Raw genomic sequence first — 19,668 nt, 5'->3', positions numbered from 1 at the left:
ATAGGATGTACATTGAGATTCAAATAACCAAACAGGGCCCTGTTTTTAAAATGCTTAATTTAGAACTAACACTAATCACACATCATCTAATCCCTGATGTCTTAGGGTCTTTGGAATAGGATAGCAATGAAAAAAAAACGCTAATAAAATGTGATCAGGTGGGTTTGTATTTTTCCTCTAGCACTTGTAAAGGGCTGGTTTCTCCTATAAGGATATATGATAAGTAGCTCAGACCCCCATATCTATTAGTTGTGGTAGTGCTCTCTGAACCACATTTACAATTTTTTGGCTGCAGATGAAGCACACAACCAATCAGAAAGGGGAAAGTGCAGAGATGACATAGGGCCTAATGTCATAACAACATCAGCTCACTGCTTCCCACATGGCCTGTGCTTCAGAGTAAGCTCACTATAGCACCATGCTGGCTCCACTGGATTTTTTTTTTTTTTTTTTGCTAGAAATGTTTCTCCCATTGATTGGATCAGTGGTGCTTTCTTTTAGCTCCCATTCATTCTGCTCTCAATAAAAGAAACCAAAACTAACAAAATGAAGCCACCCTGGAGGCTCATCCATACTTGGCCTCCCTAATACTTCAGAGCAATTGCTATCTGGTTAATTTTCCAGAACAAATACTGCCTGCTTTTCTTATAAAACATGATTTCTAAGGCCCTATGTAATGCCTGCCCTGCTTCCTTCGTGTTCCTTTTGGGTTGTTGTATATGCTGCTCTCTGAAATGCAGTATAAGCTCTTGCATAGGGACATCAGAGGTCTCAGTGTCATCAGGACTCAGGTTGAATTTTCCCTCAATAGAACTCTCCAGCATCTTTGCATGGTGATGGTTCTAACTCAGTCTTCCTACATTTTTTCTTTTAACTTTCTGTGTTATCTGGTCAGTTAATGAATAGCCTAATTCTTACTGGGAAAAAAAGGTAGTTGATTCGAGTCTGTGCCTTGCCATTTTCATATGCAGGAAGTGTCACTACAGAGACCCGATGCTGTAGTGATTGAGAGTCCTGTCTGTGTGGAAGGTTGATTTAATCTCAGAGAGAGCCTGCCTAGGTGTCAATCCTAGCAAAGCCCTTTACCAGCTGGGCAGTTCCTTTATTGTTCCCAGTTCTCCATCTGGAAGGTGTGATACTCAACAGTTTTCATCCTATGTGGTTGTTTTAGGATTCATTGAACTAGTGCATCTAAAATATTTACAAGTATTTTAAATGCGCAAAGTGTTGACAAATTGTAATGACTGAAAATGTGGCTGTGGTGTCTATGGTAGTATAACTTGAATAATTGTAAAAGATTTCTAGCTAGGTCTCTTCCCATAACCACTGGGGTTTTCTTTTAACTTTCACTCATTTGCCCTTGTTCACTTCACAAAACAAAAGCAAAACAAATGTGTTGTCACACAATTCTGAAGACCAGAGTTTGAAATGAAATGCGGACAAGGATATCCTGCCTGGCAAACCTCAGAGGAAAGATCTTTCTCAAAATCATGAAGTTTTGGGTGGTCTCAGGTCCTCCATCATTTAACTCTAATCTCAGATTCCATCCCTGTGTTGCCTTGGTGTCTTCACCTATATTTGGATGTAAGTCTTCCAGAATGTTATATTGAATCAGGGCTCACACCAGAGGATGACCTCATGTTACCTAGCTACAGCTGCAGAGATCCTATTTCCAAATTAGTCACAGTTTGTCTACCAAAGGTAATGAGTGACATACAATTCAACCCATAATTTCTAGAGCACAAATATTCAAAATTGAATAGCTGGATGCTCTCCAATACGGAGAGGACTTGAATGTGTTAAAGAAGGAGGTTAGAGATCTACTGACAGGGGATACTTAGAGATGTCACTAAAAAGTAGGCTTTAGGACTTTCTCAAAGGACCATGGCTAGGGGATAACAAGAGTTTAGTCCCCTGTTACAGAATGAAATGTGTGCTGCAAGTACAACAATGACAATAATGAGCAGCTTCCCAGGATATAAGATGTATACCTACTGTTGGCATTGATTAGCCTGCTCACTTTAGGAAGTGCTCTTCCTGAAATATGGAATAAGGAACAGTTTGATGGCCACAAAGTTAGTTAAGATACTTTAAGCAGGCTTCATGAAAGTCTTGTAGATTTTACTTGTCTGGCCAATTTCTAACACAGATAGTTAGATTGTGCTTATGTAAGATGCTTTTGAAGTCTCCTAGGGATGGGAATGTGTTTACTTTCTAGTTGAAACACTTAACTGTTTCTGTAGCCAACAGAGCTTTGCAGGTGGCTAAGTCTGAGTTGGTCAGGTTTTTAAAGTGCTTAAAGATCCACTGAATAAAATGTACATCATAAATAAGAGGTTTACTGGGATAAACTTTGTGTCCATTGCACCCATGTTTCCTGAGTAACCACTCTTGATTTCTCAAAGGACCATTGTGACTGCAAATGACAGAGGTAGTATGGCTGATATTAAAAAAAAAAAAATCTCTTTTCTATCATGGTCAAGAAGTCTTTTGTAAATGCCAAATTAATGACAACTTAGGAAAGAGAAATATGGAAAGTGTGCTCAATGTAGAAATTCTCTAATCCTTACAGGAATTTGAATCAACGAAGATTAGATCATCCTTAAGTAGGTTTTTATATAGTTGTTTCATTTCCAGTTTTCCATGCCTTCCTAACACTTGATCTTTGTATGAACACTGCTGCCATGTTCAGACATGAGTCATGGTCCTTAAAATGTTTTCCCCATATTTGCGACATCATAGGATATGTAGAAGAGCAATCTCTCAGCATTGGCAGGTTTTACTAGTTCATTGCTTGTACTAATTTATCTTGTGAAGTAGGCTGGCAGAACCCTCAGCATTTAAAGTTCATTAGTTCATTTTCCACTAGTTAAGTATTTTTGTAAAGTGTGTACCTTTACTATATATCTCTCTCTGTTTTCCCTGCGCAGTATTGCCTGTATCTTTTCTATGAACAAAGATGATATAAACAGAAAGCCAGTTCCAATGCAGGTCTAAAGAGGCTGAGGAGGGGCTTGACTTACATCAGAAGGACTGGCTTTCACATGAGCTATGAAACAGAATGTCATGGTCTTCCAAGATTGGCTCTGTGACATCAATAAGCCAGCATTAATTCTAGTCTATGGATAAAAACAAAATACATATTAAGCTGTCTTCATGTTTTCCACAGTGTTGAAATGAAAGCTGAGAAACTCTAGTCCAGGTACTAATATGGCATCTGAAATGATCATTAAAATAAAGAGAAGTATAAGAAATACCAGTGTGGGGTGGGCCTAGGCCGGATCCCAAAGGATATGATAGACTCTGATGACCCCCATGGAAGGCCTCACCCTCCCTGGGGAGCAGAAAGGGTATGTGATAGGTAGGGTTTTAGTTGTAGGGTTGGATAGTGTAGGAGGGGAGGGAGAGGGAACTGGGTTGACATGTAAAACAATCTTGTTTCTAATTCAAATAAAAAAACTGCAAAAAAAGAAAAATAAATACGAGAGTGTGTGTGTGTGTGTGTGTGTGTGTGTGTGTGTGTGTGTGTGTGTACAAAATCCTATTTGTGGTTGCCACCTCACCCTTTTATTTTAACATGATTTCTCCTCCTCCTACCAAACTCTGGTTACTAGAGAAATTAAGGCCATCTTTCTCCACAAAGCAGTGAGCAGGGAACCTCCAGGGCTCAAGGGCCACTAAGCATTTCTGAATGTGTATGCCCACTTCTTAAGACAGAAGGCTAGCAAGCCATGTGTGCAGAAGGAAACTGAGAGGAATATGAGTGTTGGGGAGACCTTGTTTAAGCCAGCACCCTTTGCACCGGAAGCCGGTCATTATTGTCATTATGTTGCTGAATTCTGTAGAACAAGAAAATTACTCTTACTAATAATATTGATGACTTGCAAGACGCACAAAGGTCTCAGGACTCAATCTTTCCCTTGCTTTCAGTGTCTGTGGAGTCTTAGGTTCCCGTCTTGGCAGCGATGGCTATTTGGATGTGCTTGGTATCTTTGAGGCTTGGATGAATTGTATTTTAGACATCCTTCCACCTTCTTTCTTTTTCTCTTTCCACCATATTGTACAGGGAGGGGTAGTCAAGGAGGCATTGCAGTGTTGCCATGCTCTGCATCTGTAGTTGAAAACTCCACACTGTGAACTTCTAATTAGCTAGCGTCAAAGAAGACAGAATGTCAAACAATACACATTGCTGAAAGCGCAGACCGGTGCCGGTGATACTCTGAGTCAGGTGCGGTCAACTGGGGCTGAAGGGCAATGTGCTATGGCTGTGAACAGAATTACCTCGTGTGGAATTGCTAACCGGTGCCAGTAGCTTTTTCTGATTTAATCTTCACATGCACTCCACGTGTTATTGTCCTTATTCTACAAATTAGAAACTTAAGGCTTAAAGAGGAGGAGTGACTTGCCAGAATAAAGACAGCCTTTCTCTTGCTCGGATTCCTTCCTTGGGTCCTCTTTGGAAGTAGTTCAGACTTCCTACACTGCATGACTGAGGAGTCCCTGTTATCTGACCCTTGTTAATCTTCATGGCTGCATCTCCATTCGTTTGTCTAACTACACTCCCTCATTTGGAGATCACCTTTCACGTGTTAATATCCACGGGTTGTTTCTTCTGCTAGGAGCAGTATTCTCTGGTCAGAGCAAGCTTCCTACCCCCACCCCCCCCATACCAATTCCTCTTCATTGCACAGCTTTCAGCTTGCCACATCCTCCAAGGAATACTACATTTTTCATCGTGTTCTTGGACTCCCTCAGCAAACATTTAGTGAGGCTCCCATACTGTTCTGGGCCCTGGGAGTACAACAGTAAACAGAACAGACAAAGCATGAACTTAAAGTTTAGACTCCAGTGTTCGTTGCTAGTCTAACTCATGTGTCACTTCAGAGCACCTGCTTACCTCCAACGTTCTAGTACATTCTTGGAGTTTAAGACATGAGCTATTTTATGAATGCCATCGGCACTTAATATTTGTAGAATCAGAACACAAATGACTTGGTTTAATAGTTTATCACATAGAAGTTTAAGATCATTCTATTTGTCCCTTTTACCTTTTCAGGTTCTGTTGTCCCAGACCTCACTGTCTTGTGAACATGTTAATTCAATGTATTATATATAATTCTGAGCTTCACTGTCAGCAAACCTTGAACTGAAAGCAGAGTGACTTTCAATTATTTATCACTACCGGACTTTCTGCCAGGGTTATCTTTTTAAGCATCACTGTGACTTTCTTCTTGAAGTACCTCACCCCGCATCCCATCTAAAGGCGGCTTCCTACCAGTTTATCTCACATGTGTCCTCTAATCAGTTCAGGTTTTATAACAACCTACTGATTTTTTTTTTTTTCTTTCTGATTGGCAAGACCTTCCTTTTACTCTCAGGTTATAACAAAATTTTATCAGCACTGCAAGTCTGTTCCTTTAGTTAACTCATCTTGATATTGCCAAATCACCTTCGTTTCTCTAATTTCTGGCATTCTGTCAGGCTTACTGTATATTAGAATTCTAAATCAAGTTGTAAACACAGTCTATTCAGACCATCCCCCTTCTGCCCAGGCATGTGTAAAATGTGCTAAGTGGAAGAAACTCCAAAGAGTGGAGCAGAGCTAACATCTGGTGCTGGTGATGATGGTTCCTAACCCCCTCCCCATTGGCTTTGGGTCTGCAGAGCACATCTGAAACCATGTGGGATCTATGCTTCATGTTAATGTTTGCAAAGGAAAGGTCAAAATGAGTCAAGACGACTCTGCGGGAGGAAAATTACTTTTCAGAAACGAGAGTAAGGAGTCGCCTTTGCCAAGCATGCACTGGCACACATTTTAAGCCTCGTATTCTTACTTTCAATCACTACTCTGCCAACATGCATGTGGCATTAGCAGCAGAATCTGATTTTTGTCCTTTTTCTCTGAATCAGACACTAGGTGACCCCTGGACTAGGCTTCAGGTGTGTACATCTTGTGTTATCTATCAGCCACCAAGAAAGGTTTGTGAACAAAATTCTGTCCTTCTTAAGGGAATATCAGGTGAGAAGTAGTTAAACTGTGGACACCCCAGTCAGGGCCTGCTCATGTATGTAAGTCCATATGCCCTCAGCACACTGTCTGTCTATTTCTGAAGAGAAGCTGCTGTTTGCAACCTTTTACTGTACTATCACACATATTTAAAAACTACTTTTATATTTGTGTGTGTTCTTGGTTTGAAAAAAAAAGAGCAACTATTTTTAATTCTGTATAAACACTGTAACATTAGATATATAATCACCACATACTCATTAAAACTTAACAAAGGGCTAGGGAGGTAGTTTTGTTGTTAAACTGTTTGCCTTGCACACATGAAGGTCCGAGTTCCATCCAGGTAAGAGCTGTCCAGTAGGGAGTGTTCTTGCTATCACAGTGCTGAGATAGAAACAGGTGATGGCTGGGGCTCATGGGCCAGCCAGCCTAGTGTAGTCAACAAAGTTCAGGACAGATAGAGGCCCTGTCTCAAAAACCAGGATGAGTGCATCTGAGAAACAAGAACTGAATTTAACCTCTAGACTCTACAAACATATGCATAAGCATGTACACACCCCCCCAATATGTGAGCATACATACATATACACATGACAGAAAAAATAGAATAAAGTATTCTAATTTATGTACTTTACTATTGTTTAAGACTATAGAAAAAAAGTTTTTTGTCTCTGGAATCAACTATTTAGAATACTCTCGTTGAAGAAATAAGCCTTCTGTTACAAAAGAAAGTAATTTCAGACTAATAAGATGAAAGGTGAGAGAATATTTAATATATTTATGCATTTTTAAAATTTTGTTCCTGTGATTGTTAGTATATAGATGGTTGCAGACAAGCCATATAGCGCGTAGGTAGAAGTCAGAGGACAATTGGCAAGAATTGGTTCTCTGTTTCTACCATGTGAATTCTGAGAATCAAACATAGGTCATCATGCTTGGCAGCAAATTTACCTGCTGAGCCATCTTGGAAACCTAGAGAGATATTTTTAAAGATAATTTTACACACACACACACACACACACACACACACACACACACACACACACACACACAACACAGTAAATATGAAATGTGCAATGGAAGTTCCACAAAGTAGGTCAGTGAAGAAATTTAACTTAAAATTATTGGGTTTTATACAATAAGCGTTTTCCTGTAAAGAGCCTTTTAATCATTTATCAAACATGTATCATGAACGTGTTTTCAATCTTCTATAGTTTGTCAAGGGGAAGAAGAGTTGAACACTCTTTTTAGCAATTCAAATGTGTAACAAACATTCATCACTCTTAATTAACAAAAATTAAACTAGATCTGGAATTATGATTGCTAATGAATCACAACTTATGACAGGTTATCAGCAGATATTCTATGTTTTCTAAACACCTGCATTAATTTACTATGATCATTCAGTTTCTATGCCAAATAGAACATGTTAGGCAAACATTGTTAGCATAATCTAATTAGATATTTGCCATACACTACAGAATTGAGGAACATAAGCCTGGCTCATGTTAAGATCATAGACACACATATAAGTGTACAAAATACACAAAGAATTTATGCTGAATAAGCAAGTCCTTTTTTTTTTTTTTGAAGACTGGGACTATGATTTTTTTTGGTGGGTATAGGCTCCAAATGACATTACTGTGTCATATAAAAACTGTGTATTCTTCATGTGAATGATAATTAGTCCTGTTGTGAAATCTGGGAGAATTTATAATAAATTTTTTGGTTTTGTTTTTTGTTTGTCTCTAGATAAGCAAAATGATCTTATTCTTTTTCTTATTTTGGAATTTTAAAATTAAAACTTTACTATATATCTACATTTATAATTCAACATTTTTTTTGGAAAGGAGTCACTGTATAGCCCAGGCTGTCCTGGAACTCACTGTGTAGACTAGACTGATCTCCAACTCAACAGATAGCCATGCCTTTATTCCTGAGTGCTGGGAGTAAAGGTGTATACACCTCTATGTCCTGCCAGTTTAATCATTCTTTCCAGAATAATATTTTATTGTCCTTTTAAATATTTATTTCCCTTTTAAATGAACACTCAAAGTATTAGCCATCACTATGGCGTTTTCAACAATGTATATCATGCTTACTTCTCTTGCTACTCTCGCCTCCTGTTACCTACTCTGTTCTCCCCCCTTGTAGCCCCTCCCATCTCCTTTCAGCTTTCAGCTTTCAGCAAATTTATGTCTTTTGCTCTCTCCCCTCCTTTCCTCCACCTTCTTTTAACTTGTTGTATTCTTTTTCATTCTTTTGGCTTTGTCCACATGTACACACTTAATATACATCCTACAAAAAAGAACACGTGCTGTTTGTCTTTCTGAGTTTGGGTCACCTTGTAACCCACGACTTTTCCACTCCATCCAATTTCTTGCAGATTTTATAATTACTGCTTTCTTCTGTGCTTTATAAAATCCCACTGCATGTGCATGCCACATTTTGATTATCTGTCCATCTGTTGATGGGCATCTAGGCTGGTTCCATTGCCTCTGTTAAAAAATTGATGGCAAGCAGGCAATGAAATGATTTGTTCAGTAATACACTAATGGAAGACATGAGTTTCAAATGTATAGTTCTCCACTATAATCTAGAGGTCAGAAATTTCTAGATAAAGAAGGAATTAAGTTGATAGCAGGGAAAACCAGTACCTTCCAATATTACTTTTTCAGACACAGATGCTCTCCATTTTGTTGTTCTCAGGGCCATGAATTCTATTTCTTTATTGATCTAATGCAAGTTACTTGTTTATACATCTTTAGTGCTGTTCATTCTTTAATGTAGCATTCTTGGTAAACATTTTTATTCATTCATCGGGTAAATAAACGGGTTCCGGAAAATATCTTCTTAGGGAAAGAGAATATTGATCAAGCAAAATTAGTTGGGAGTTAAGACATAGGCATTTCCTTTATTAGACTTAATTTTCAGATACTAGTTTCTTAATTAACTTGCAGATTAATATGTTGTAACATGTCTGAGCTTTTTACATATTTTAGTACCTTTTAAATCTATGCAGAACACTTGTACATATGTCTGAGGTAGAATGTCATATAGCTTAAATGACTGGTCAGTTTGGAATTAAAAGTAAAGTTTCTAGGTTTCCTTGCATAAGCAAGTAAGCTAGTGTGTCTTTTCTGAGAAAGCCACAGTCTATAGCAGTTCTATACGGGTTGTGTCTGTCTGTAGGCAGGCTCTGCCTGTCAGAGGCCCTGACCAGCTCCTCTCACTGGTACAGGCATAGATGGAGCTGTCTACTTCTTCTACTTGAAAGTCACTTTTAGCTAAACTCTTTTAATGTCCTTCTGTGTATAATTGCAAGATTAATAGCGAATGTGTGGAATTTAATGGTGCTATTTATTTTCTTGCCTTTAGTTTTTTTTTAAAAAAAAACCACATAAATATTAATTCCTTAAATTGACACACTTAAGGAATACCATGACAAGAAAAAGAGATGACTGACTTTTTTCCTCCAGTCAAAAGATTTTGAACTGAGTTTTCCAGAGAGCTAAGAAGAAATATTTCTTTCTTTTTTGGAAAATCCATTTGGTGAAATGTCATCCATTTCTTTACTATGTCACTTCCAGCTTTTAAAACATTACCACTATTACCCAGCCAGAGAACAGAGTGGTCTTGTAAATGAGGTTTGCTGCAAAACAAAATGAGACTAACTGGAAACTGTCATGGGCCACCCGCTGAAGGGCTGGCAGAAATCACTGAAGCCATTTGGAGATATTTCCACCCTTAGGGGGAAAAAGAAGGAAAGTGAGCATCAGGATATCTCATCTATTTGATATTGGGACTGGCAACTTTCAATACGTGGTAGCATGCATTTTTATGGAAAGGAGAAAAGCACAAAATGAGGATTTTATGGTTTTTATGGCTGCAATGAGTATAGAAGATGCATGTATTTATTTATCTTAGTCTTGCAGACTATTGCAAATCATTCTTACATAGAAGATCCCCTACCTCAGTCACTTCTGCCTTCCTATATACCACACACTAAGAGGGTTCCCCCCTCTTACTTTGCCTTTTCAAAGCCCATGAAGTAAACTGGCAGCATCCTTATAAATGAGGTAGCTGATGCCTTTACAAAGAATAACTATCCTGCCTCAGTTACTACACAGGTGAGAATTGACAGAGCAAGATGGCCCAAGCCTTGAAACATGGACCAAGGAAGGAGAAGTGGGAATATGCAGAGGAGGGAATTGGGAAAGGCAGACTGGAAGTGCTGTAGATAATGTGTTCTGTAGATAATGAAAGCTGTTGGGGGGGGGATGAACAGGAAAGTAATTGAGAGGTGCAACTGTTGATTGTCTAGGGGAAAGCATGAGGAACTCATATTAAGAAACAACAGCAACAAACCTAACAGCGGTTATGAAGCTAATGTTACGGTTCTCAGTGCCTGGTCAGTTTTAAGTACTTACCTGCTATTAAGTGGTTTACTTAGTCCTCTGAGGATAGTGCTATGTGGGAGTTCTGTTTGATGGAACAGACACAGTGAAGATGAGCTGATTTCTCTTGGGTCAGCCACTCAGCAGGCTAGATGCTGGATTTCGGCTTGGGATCCAAGTAGTCCATCGTCAGAGTCTGTGTTCTCTTAGCCATTTCTCTATGCTCTTCTACCCAAAAATGAAATAGAACATTCGGAAAAGACAAAAAGGAAGCTGTTGCTAGATTTTTCTTTTCTTTAATTTTTTTTTTTTTAATCTACAAGGATAGACAGAGAAGGCCCAAAGTGGAACACTAAGACAGTGCTGCCTGCCTTAGTTCTGGTTGAAGTAAGGAGAACTACTGTTTCAGGGTGTTCCTGGAAGCCTAAAACCAAAGATTAATGGTTTGTTCCTAATTAAGAGTAATAGCATTAACTTATTAATAAAAATGGGGTAGCTGTATATATTTGATAAACTCATAAATATTTGGATCAAATTGTATCAAATCAGGATGCTTATATAATACTCTTGATTGGTGATGACTGTCAAGGACTCAGTGAGCTACTTAAGGTCAATAAATCTGCATATCAAATATCCGATGGCTGTTAAGACAAATAAACATTGATGACATCATTTTAAGTATGCCAGAAGCATTACACATACTTGCTTATTCTTTTATGTTTTATCATCAGATCCATAACTGTAATTTATATGACTATACGATGTCAAAATGAGCCCTTTGTTTCTTAGACATGTGATGAGACAGAAAACTAATAATAATGCATAGAGCAAATACTTTCTTAATACATTTTCTCTGAGAAAAAAATTCTTTTATAAAATTCAATCCACTAAAACAATTAAAAAAATCTCAACAATAGAAATCAAGATCGATTATGTTGAGGGGAAAAATAGATGAGTAAAGCTTTCAATTTTTCCCTTTCTTTTGACAGGAATCCGCCTCACTTAGAATGTGTTCTTTCAGTAAATAGTATTAAGATGCAGAGTGGGTATCTTTCTGTCCACTGTCACTTAGGATTGGAGACTCATGAGGTTAATGAAGGATTTTGTGATAGATTGTAACTTTTGTACCAACAGCATAGTGTGTCCCTTTTCTCTCAACTGCCTTTTTAAAAAAATTCCCTTTAGTATCATGTGACAGATTGTTTATCTTACTAAAATAGCTTCATGAAGAAGTGAGAGTTGAAATTAATTTTACTGGTCTTCACTAAATCTATTGCTTTATATCTGATTTTCTAGATTTTTTTCAATTCCTAAAATTTCTGGTTTTAGCCAATTTTATTTGGACTCAGATTTTTCAGTATTTTTCAAAGGTATCAAACCAGAATGACCTAGTTAAGAATTTGTTTTCTATGGAAATATGTTCATTATTTGAAATATGCTATTTTGGGAATTAGACCCTTGTGAGGTTTTGGCTTTGTTGTATTTTGTTTAGTTTTGGCTTATTTTGCAGTAGATAATCTTTTCTGGGTACTAGCAATCTGCAATGCAATCCCAAGGTCCTAGCATCTCTATGACCTCTGATGTCTCAAATTTACACGATCTAGTTAATGAGCCATGCCTAGGGTAGGCTGGCTGGTTTGTACTTGAACTTCTTCTCATCTACTAAAAATTACTTCAACCTGTTTTTTCAACAGGAAGAAGTATAGTACTCCTTGTGGTAAACCTTTTACATAGCCTCTACAGGCAATCTTCCTTTGAAAATGGCAGATTTTAGAAACGAAAACATTTTGATAGAAAAACATATTCAGGGGACCAGAGAGGTCGGTAGGTTAATCCCTGTTGCTTAGACACTGTTAGTTCCCTAACATCGGGGCCTTTGTTGCCCTGGGAAGATAATGGCCATTAAGAGAAAACACAGGCTAATGTCCTGGAGCTGAGGAGAATGAGAGTTGTGCAGAGATTCTGCCATGCCTTTGCTAAACGGCAACCTGCCATGTGGTGATTTACTGCAAACTCGAAAAGCTTGCAAAAGAAATCTGTACATCATACAAATCCTCTAAGATGATAAAAGTCAGTATTTTGGAGGAACTGAGAGATCTTTTTAGAAAAATAATGAGTCACTAATTAAAACCACTTTACTAGTAAATCATAGTACCAGTCCAATCAAGCTAAGAATATTTGAAATATTTATCCCTAAAATTTTAGTTTTTGTATGTTATTTATCTTCTGGTTTTTGACAGTTTAGAAAAAAAAAACAGTGTAGTACTGTGTCTCTTGACATCCTAATTTGTGTAATCTTTCTTCATCCTGGAACTATGTGACATTATAAAAATTTTGCTCAGTGCCAGAGTGAAATTGACTCAGTGATATTCTTTGATAGGTCTCCTTTTAAATGGGTGAGTAAATGCAACCCATTGTGTGAGTCTATACTCAGTGAACACCATTGTACATCATCTTATCTGAGAGTGTACGTTCTATATGTCATTTATCATGTGCCTTTGATCAGGAGGGACAGCTTTATCAGAGCATTTCGAGCTGTTATTTACATGGCAATCATACTGGACTTTTATCCTAATCCTAGTGTGGTCAGCACTAGCAACTTGAGTTTACATTTCCTAATGCCGTAATTTAATTGCCAATAAGAGCTTAGAAACAATGGGATTCTCTTAAAAACAGTTAAGCTATGTTATCTGCTAAATTAATTTATATAGGATATGCAGACCTAATGCACATGTGATATAAGTATGGTTCTTGTTCTGAACACCAGTGTCTTTGGCCAAAAGATGTAAGGTGAACTTCATCCGTGCCCTGGTTGTTTCCAGACTCTGGCCTTGACTGAGAGTCTGTTCTTGGGGTCTTGTCAGACCCACTACATTGCTCCATATAGAAATGTCCTATTTAGGGGTTCATAGGCTTGCCTTGTGATCAACCCATCATCTTGCTTTTATATCAAAGTTTACTCAGCTAATTACTAAACCCTCCTCTCTTCAGGACGCCTTTGCCATATTTGGTAGTGAGTACACTCCTGAATCTATACTTCTTGACCCCTGACAGCTTTACTTTACCCTAATGCCTGCATGCCTACTTTATGGTTAGTAGCGTTGTACAGATGTACATTCATACACATGTATATTTATATTTATTTAAATATATACCCAAATCCTTTATGCTTAAGATACCAGAGCTAACCAGCTTTCTAGCAAGGATGTTATATGGGGAAAAACTATTGCCTTCCATAAAAACGTAAAAGGAAGCTTTTCATAGTGTTTCCCACCCTACTGTCCCCCCTTCAATCTTGGATCAAAGTCATTGGTTCCAGTCATGTATGAAATTGTTCCAATATAATTTTAATAAAATGTATCAGGAATCATAGATGGAGGGGATCAATTATCAAAAGGCAGTTATGAAAGAGTAAGCTTGCTTGGATCTGGTGTTAGTAGCTGATAGTCAAAGCAGCATGCAAGCGACAGAAATAATGGATAAGCCGTTCCATTGGTCCCTCATGCACCAGCAGCCTCCACCCTGGATGTTGTGCATGACAATGCTCTGTACCCTGTCACTCAAGCCAGGAACAGCACCCACAGCTGCAGTGATGCCTTCCCTTACAATGCTTTCTGGCTCCTACTTCTCCCATCTAAAAACAAATGGAGGACTTGTCTCTGAGAAAATAACCTTCACGTTGTAATGTATCAGGTAACTAATGGATGTAATAAGCAGTGGCTCACCCTAAAATATTATATTTTATTTCAGTATATTTTTGTGTTAATCTTACTAGCATTCCCATGATTCTCTAAATTTCTGACATCTAATTTTATTAAGTGCCATGACTCTCCAAAGGTCTGACAGTTAGCTTACTATCTGTTGAAGATATAATTGGGGGGTATTCAGCCTATTATATAGCTATTATCTAAGAGTACCAGGAGCTATTTTTATTATATACATTATGTTTCTGTATGCCTGATGATTTTTGCTTCATCTCTGGGAGGTCCTGTGGGAAATTTAGGGTCATTTGTACATTATGTAATGGGCAAGCCAGGAAATTAGCATTTCCATTAAAGACTGTGGTCAGAATCCTCTCTTCTGGCTGCTCTTCAGGGTAGGGTACATTATTGTTAACACTTTTTCTCACTGTGCAGGAGAATGCATAATTTATTGCTCTTCTGTTGAGTGACTTTGTACCTGTGAGACAGCCTCTCTTACCTCATCAGTTTATTAGTGCTCGCCTCCAGTAGAATACTCCTCCCCACGCCACCCCACCCCCCACACAATAGCCCTTGGGAATGTGAAGCAAATAAGAGGAGTCCAAGGGGATAGAGCAAATAGAAGTGTGCTTGTGAAATAAGCTTGCCCCGATAGTGTGGATGGATTTTCAGAGCCTGTTTGATCAACAGTGCTGTGAAAGCCAAGTGCAGTGGAATATGATAGGAGCTAACCTAAGGAACTATGGGTAATGACAAAACACTGAATTTTCTTTGGCCATTCGATGGTAGTAGCTATTACTTGGGCTTTGTGTATATTGCCTATATGTTACAAGATTTATCCTAGCAGTGTAGTGTCTAGGAACAACCAGTGTTTTAATATCAAACTTTAGGAAGACTATGACCATTACACAGTTTCAAAGAAGATGAAAGACAGCGCCATCTTGTCCCACAGTGGGAGCTCACTGGCTACACTTCCCACTTAACATTATGTCTATCCTAGTGTGCACAAGGATGCACAATGCATCAAATGCCCACTGAAAAGGCAGGTTAGCAACTAGGTTGCTCACTGCACAGCTCCCACCTATTCACGAGGCTATTTTGTCATTCATGTGTAGTTTGAACCCTTCCTCTGACTCTGTGAAGTCATTAATTCATTTTGATTCTTTCAGATAATAATAAGATTCGAATCCCATACCAAACTGCAAGGAGTCCAAAATAGTTTCATTCCACTGTATACTTACGTGTATATTTGCAAGTAAATATGTAACTGCTATGGAGCAAATCACACCGGCATGTAGAATGACAGCTAAAATGGATGTTCAGAGGCATAAATCTATGTGGATTAGATAAGAGTCATCCAAGAGCTTGTTAATAAGGCCGCATCTTCATGGATTCTGATGGAGTGCCAGGTGAGGTAGCTGTAGCATTAGTTCTAATAGTTCTTAATAATATAATCCCGGAATCAGATATAGGGGTAAATGCTGAGAGGTCAGAAAAGTAAAGGAGCCAGCCACTACAGAGACCTCTTACCTCTACTGCATCCTCAGACCAAAGGGGTGATCTTGGACCTAAGAATCCTCCAACTGAATGCAATCAGCTCCTGTCTCCTCCTGCCTTACATTCATCTCTCTACCCAGCCATGTCACTCCTGTCTCCACCTCCCTAGTACTGAGATTAAAGGCGTACTGGGATTAAAGGTGTGAGCTACCACTGCCTGGCTCTGTTTCTCTTTTAGACTGGTCAGTCTGATGTAGCCCAGGGTGACCTTGAACTCACAGAGATCCATGTACCTTGGGATTAAAGGTATGTGCTACCACTGCAGGGCTTCTATGGCTAACTAGTGTAGCTAGCTCTGCCCTCTGATCTTCAGACAAGCTTTAGTTGTTAGATCACAAGCAAAATATCACCACAGATAGCCACTCTAAGATGCTTTCAGATCCTGTATTTGACTCCAGTCCTGATCTAGTTTGCTTAGAATCCAGTGGTTGATTTAAAGGCTGAAAACAAAGTTGAAGGACTCATCTTCCACCAAGACACAGTCCACAAAATTGTCATCATGTATGTCAACCCCAAGGGCACCTCAAAATTTTTCTCTGATTTCCTGATGGATTTCCAAATGAAGCTTGGCCTAGGTTCAGTGGCAGAATGCCAGGGTAGTGAGTTGCTGTGTGCCTTCCTTGTGTAGACACTACTGTAGGCCCTGGCCATACAGTCAGCAGGGTTGCCTGCTACCTTTCATGGCAGAGGTTTTAGTCCACTGGGGAGAGGCTGGGAACAAACAAGAAACAAATCAGTCAGGTAGTTAATTACTGAAAATGATAAGCACTGTGAAGAAAATAAATTACAGCGAAGGGTTGAAGAATGGGAGCAGAGAAGCTGCTTTATGTAAGAAAGTCTGGAAAGACTAAGCGTGTGACATGCAAAGTAGGCAGTCTGTGAAATCTGAGGAAGTAAAAAAAAATTGGCTTAAAAAATACCTTAAGTAGTCTTAAAATCCTTGAATGTCCTTATAAGATTTCTGTTCCTCAGTCATGCTTTAAGTTTCTGTTTTCTTTGGTTGGGCTTCAACGTTTTCGATGTAATTGTGTATGCAAGTTGTTTTCATTGACTGGCAGTCATCATAAGTGGTTGTGTCTACAATAGCGTGGTGTGGTGTCAGGAGGTAAAATAGTGACTCTGAAAAATCACAGGGTGAGTGTGTTTTGGGGCACTAGATTTAAATACTTGGTTTTAATATTTGCTTTCTCCTTTTTTTTTTTTATGTCTTCAAATCCATGATCTAAAACTTGGCCTTTTGAGTCAAGATTATAGAAGAGAACAAAAGATTCATTTTTCTATCATATAAATTTACATCATGATGATAATGCTTGTAGATTCCCAAAAAGAAGTCTCTATAAATTTTTTAATCATTTAGAATTTTTCATTGCCTATTAAACTTTCTATTTTTCAACCATGCACCTTTGTGTATGTGTGCTGGAAATGTGGGTATGTGTGTATCAGTATGTGTCAATGCAAGCATGCACAAAGCCACGGCGAGCACATGCAGGGCGAATGGCAATCCCAGTTGTCTACCCTCACCATCCACCTGAGATACTATCTCTTGTTTTGTTATTTCATCTACACCATTGCATTCTCCTATCAACCTCCAATCTCAAGTAGAAGCACTGGGATTAGAGATGCTAGCTCCCACAACCAGCTTCTTTTACATGGTGTCTAGGGATCCAAACTCACCACCTCGTGTTTATATAGCAAGCTCTTTACTCACTCAGCCATCTCCGCCATCCTGTTCATCATTTTTCATTCTGCTTCCTCCACTATCCTACAGTTGTGTCAGTTGCTAACAAGCTCTTCATTTTGAACCTGTGTTCCCCAGTGTTTGTGAATCATATCCTGGTATTTCCGTCTCTGACATGGCAAAGTAAAACCAATTACACTGGAATTTTCAGACATGGTCATGAATTGAAATGGAAAGGTAAAATGCCAAAAGAGGATAGGAGGGTGTGGGAGGAGAGAAGGCAGTTGCTTTGGGATGTGTCCATAAAGCCATCCTTCCAGCCTTGGCCAAGAGAATCCTTGACCCCTGCATATTGACATTCCAGATGCAGCCATTTGGAAATGGTGCTTGGTGTAACATTTTGTTTATAAGTATGCCGTGGCTCAGAGAACTTGAGTAACCTGCCCAGGGTCATTCAGACAGCGAGGAAAACAGCAGGGGTGGGCACTGGTTGGTCAGGGGTTCACGCCAGCATATGTGTGTGGCTCCACATTTCCTTTTGGGGTTCTCTTGGGACTGTCTCGACTTGGGGATAGTTTAATAACAGCTTATAATGTGATGATTAAATTTGCCACTACCATAAAATAAAGTTTGGAGCCCATCTTACCCGGTCACATAGCGTCATGTTTTCTGTGAATCTTTTCCAGTAACCAACCCTCATGTCCTAATAGGGAACCACCATACAAAGAGAAGCAGTGGCCAGGCAAACCAGACCTATTAGGGTCACAAACATTGGCATTCGTTGGAGTTCCTTCCTCCCCTTTGCAGGTGTAGTGAAGGGCATGTGAGCACATGTTTTTTCCCCGTTATGAATTTTGGGTTGTAACATATACAACAGGTATAAAAATCCCTACAACTTAAGAGAAGGTGGTGTTTGTGTAAGTAACCATACCAGATGCACTGTAATGTAAATCAGTGGAATGCTTAGTCTTTGGTAGCTAATAAGTTTCAGCCTTGCCTTTTAAAAATTGTAATAGAAGATAAGCCAATTAAATTTTTAAGATCGAAGCCTTATTTTGATTTTTTGAACTATAGCCCCTGCTGTCCTTTCCCTGTTTTGTCTTGTTTGTTACCAGGTGGAGTGTCACTAAGGTGCCCAGGCAGGCTTGAGGTTAAGATTTTGCTGCAACTCCTTGAATGGAAGCAAAGCTTTAGGTTCCCAGAGTTGTTTATGTAGCTTCCCGTGGATACGTGGCCTTCTGCCTCCCCCAGAGCCAGCTTCCTTTGCCTGGCAACACGTGAGCCCAAATACTCACTGCTCTTCCTTTCTTTGCTCTTGGTTGAGATCATCGTGTCATCCCAAGGAGAAGGTGATATGCTCAGTCTCAGGCCACATTCCTAAGTCCTTCAGAATAAAGACCCAATTGTGGACCACTCAACCATAAGAATAAAAGTGTCCTTACTCATGAATAGATGAGATGTTACTTCAAGAATTGAAGAGTATGTTTGTGATCATTTCACAGTGACCCTTGCTAAAGAAAGGGAAGAAGCTCCAATTGGAACTGGGAAAGGTGTGCCCAAGCCCAGTCTCCAATTGGAACTGGGAAAGGTGTTCCCTATCCTTGACATCATTTTAGTAGACTAAGATTTTGAAGCCCAAACATCCAAAACTGTACCTAGCCCTTATCTCTTCCATGGTTTGAAATATTATTTTACAAATCATTTAAATTTTATTCATTGGTTTACAGTTGTTTTATCCATGGGTTCTGTAGTCTACCTGTAAGGCTATGCCTGCTGAATAATGAACTTCAGCATGTCTCAGTAACTTGCCTGCAACCAACCACAGCATCCAGTGTGTTAAGATACTTTCATTCTATGGAAAAACATATGCAAAGTGTCCATTATTTAAGCATAATATGTTTCAAAATAATTAATAATTTATGCATTACATAAAAACCTATGATGGTTGAAAAGAAATTTTTTAATCAAATAAATATGAACATAAGCTCCAATTGTTCACTTTTGACAGTGACCTTGTCAAACTACATAACCTATATACACTGTATCCTCAATATAGCAGAAACTATGGTGTTAATTTTTGAGGTTCTCATAAGTGATTAAAGTAATAAATACTGAGCGAAGAGACAATCAAATTCTTTCTGAATTCTTAGCTTCCAAAAGTGAAAAATTTAAGAAATATCAGTTCCTAGTGATTTTATTCAATTACAGTCCCTCAGATATACTTTACAAAAAATGTTTTGACAATTGATAATGTATCTTACAAAAACATTCTTTTAGAATTTAAATTTGTCAGCTGCTTGTTAGACCTAGCAAATTGTGGTATTTTCT

General features: G+C 38.7%; 1 protein-coding gene across 3 annotated transcripts in view; it reads left to right on the top strand.

The window, feature by feature from the left end:
* LOC100752571 (serine/threonine-protein phosphatase 2B catalytic subunit alpha isoform) overlaps positions 1–19,668 on the top strand; it is a 281,243-nt gene that overhangs the window by 187,317 nt on the left and 74,258 nt on the right. The window lies entirely within an intron of this gene.

Source organism: Cricetulus griseus, assembly GCF_003668045.3.
Source record: "Cricetulus griseus strain 17A/GY chromosome 1 unlocalized genomic scaffold, alternate assembly CriGri-PICRH-1.0 chr1_0, whole genome shotgun sequence".
Classification (NCBI taxonomy): Eukaryota; Metazoa; Chordata; class Mammalia; order Rodentia; family Cricetidae; genus Cricetulus; species Cricetulus griseus.
Note: the sequence above shows the minus strand (reverse complement) of the source record. Positions and strands in the feature narration are given on the sequence as shown.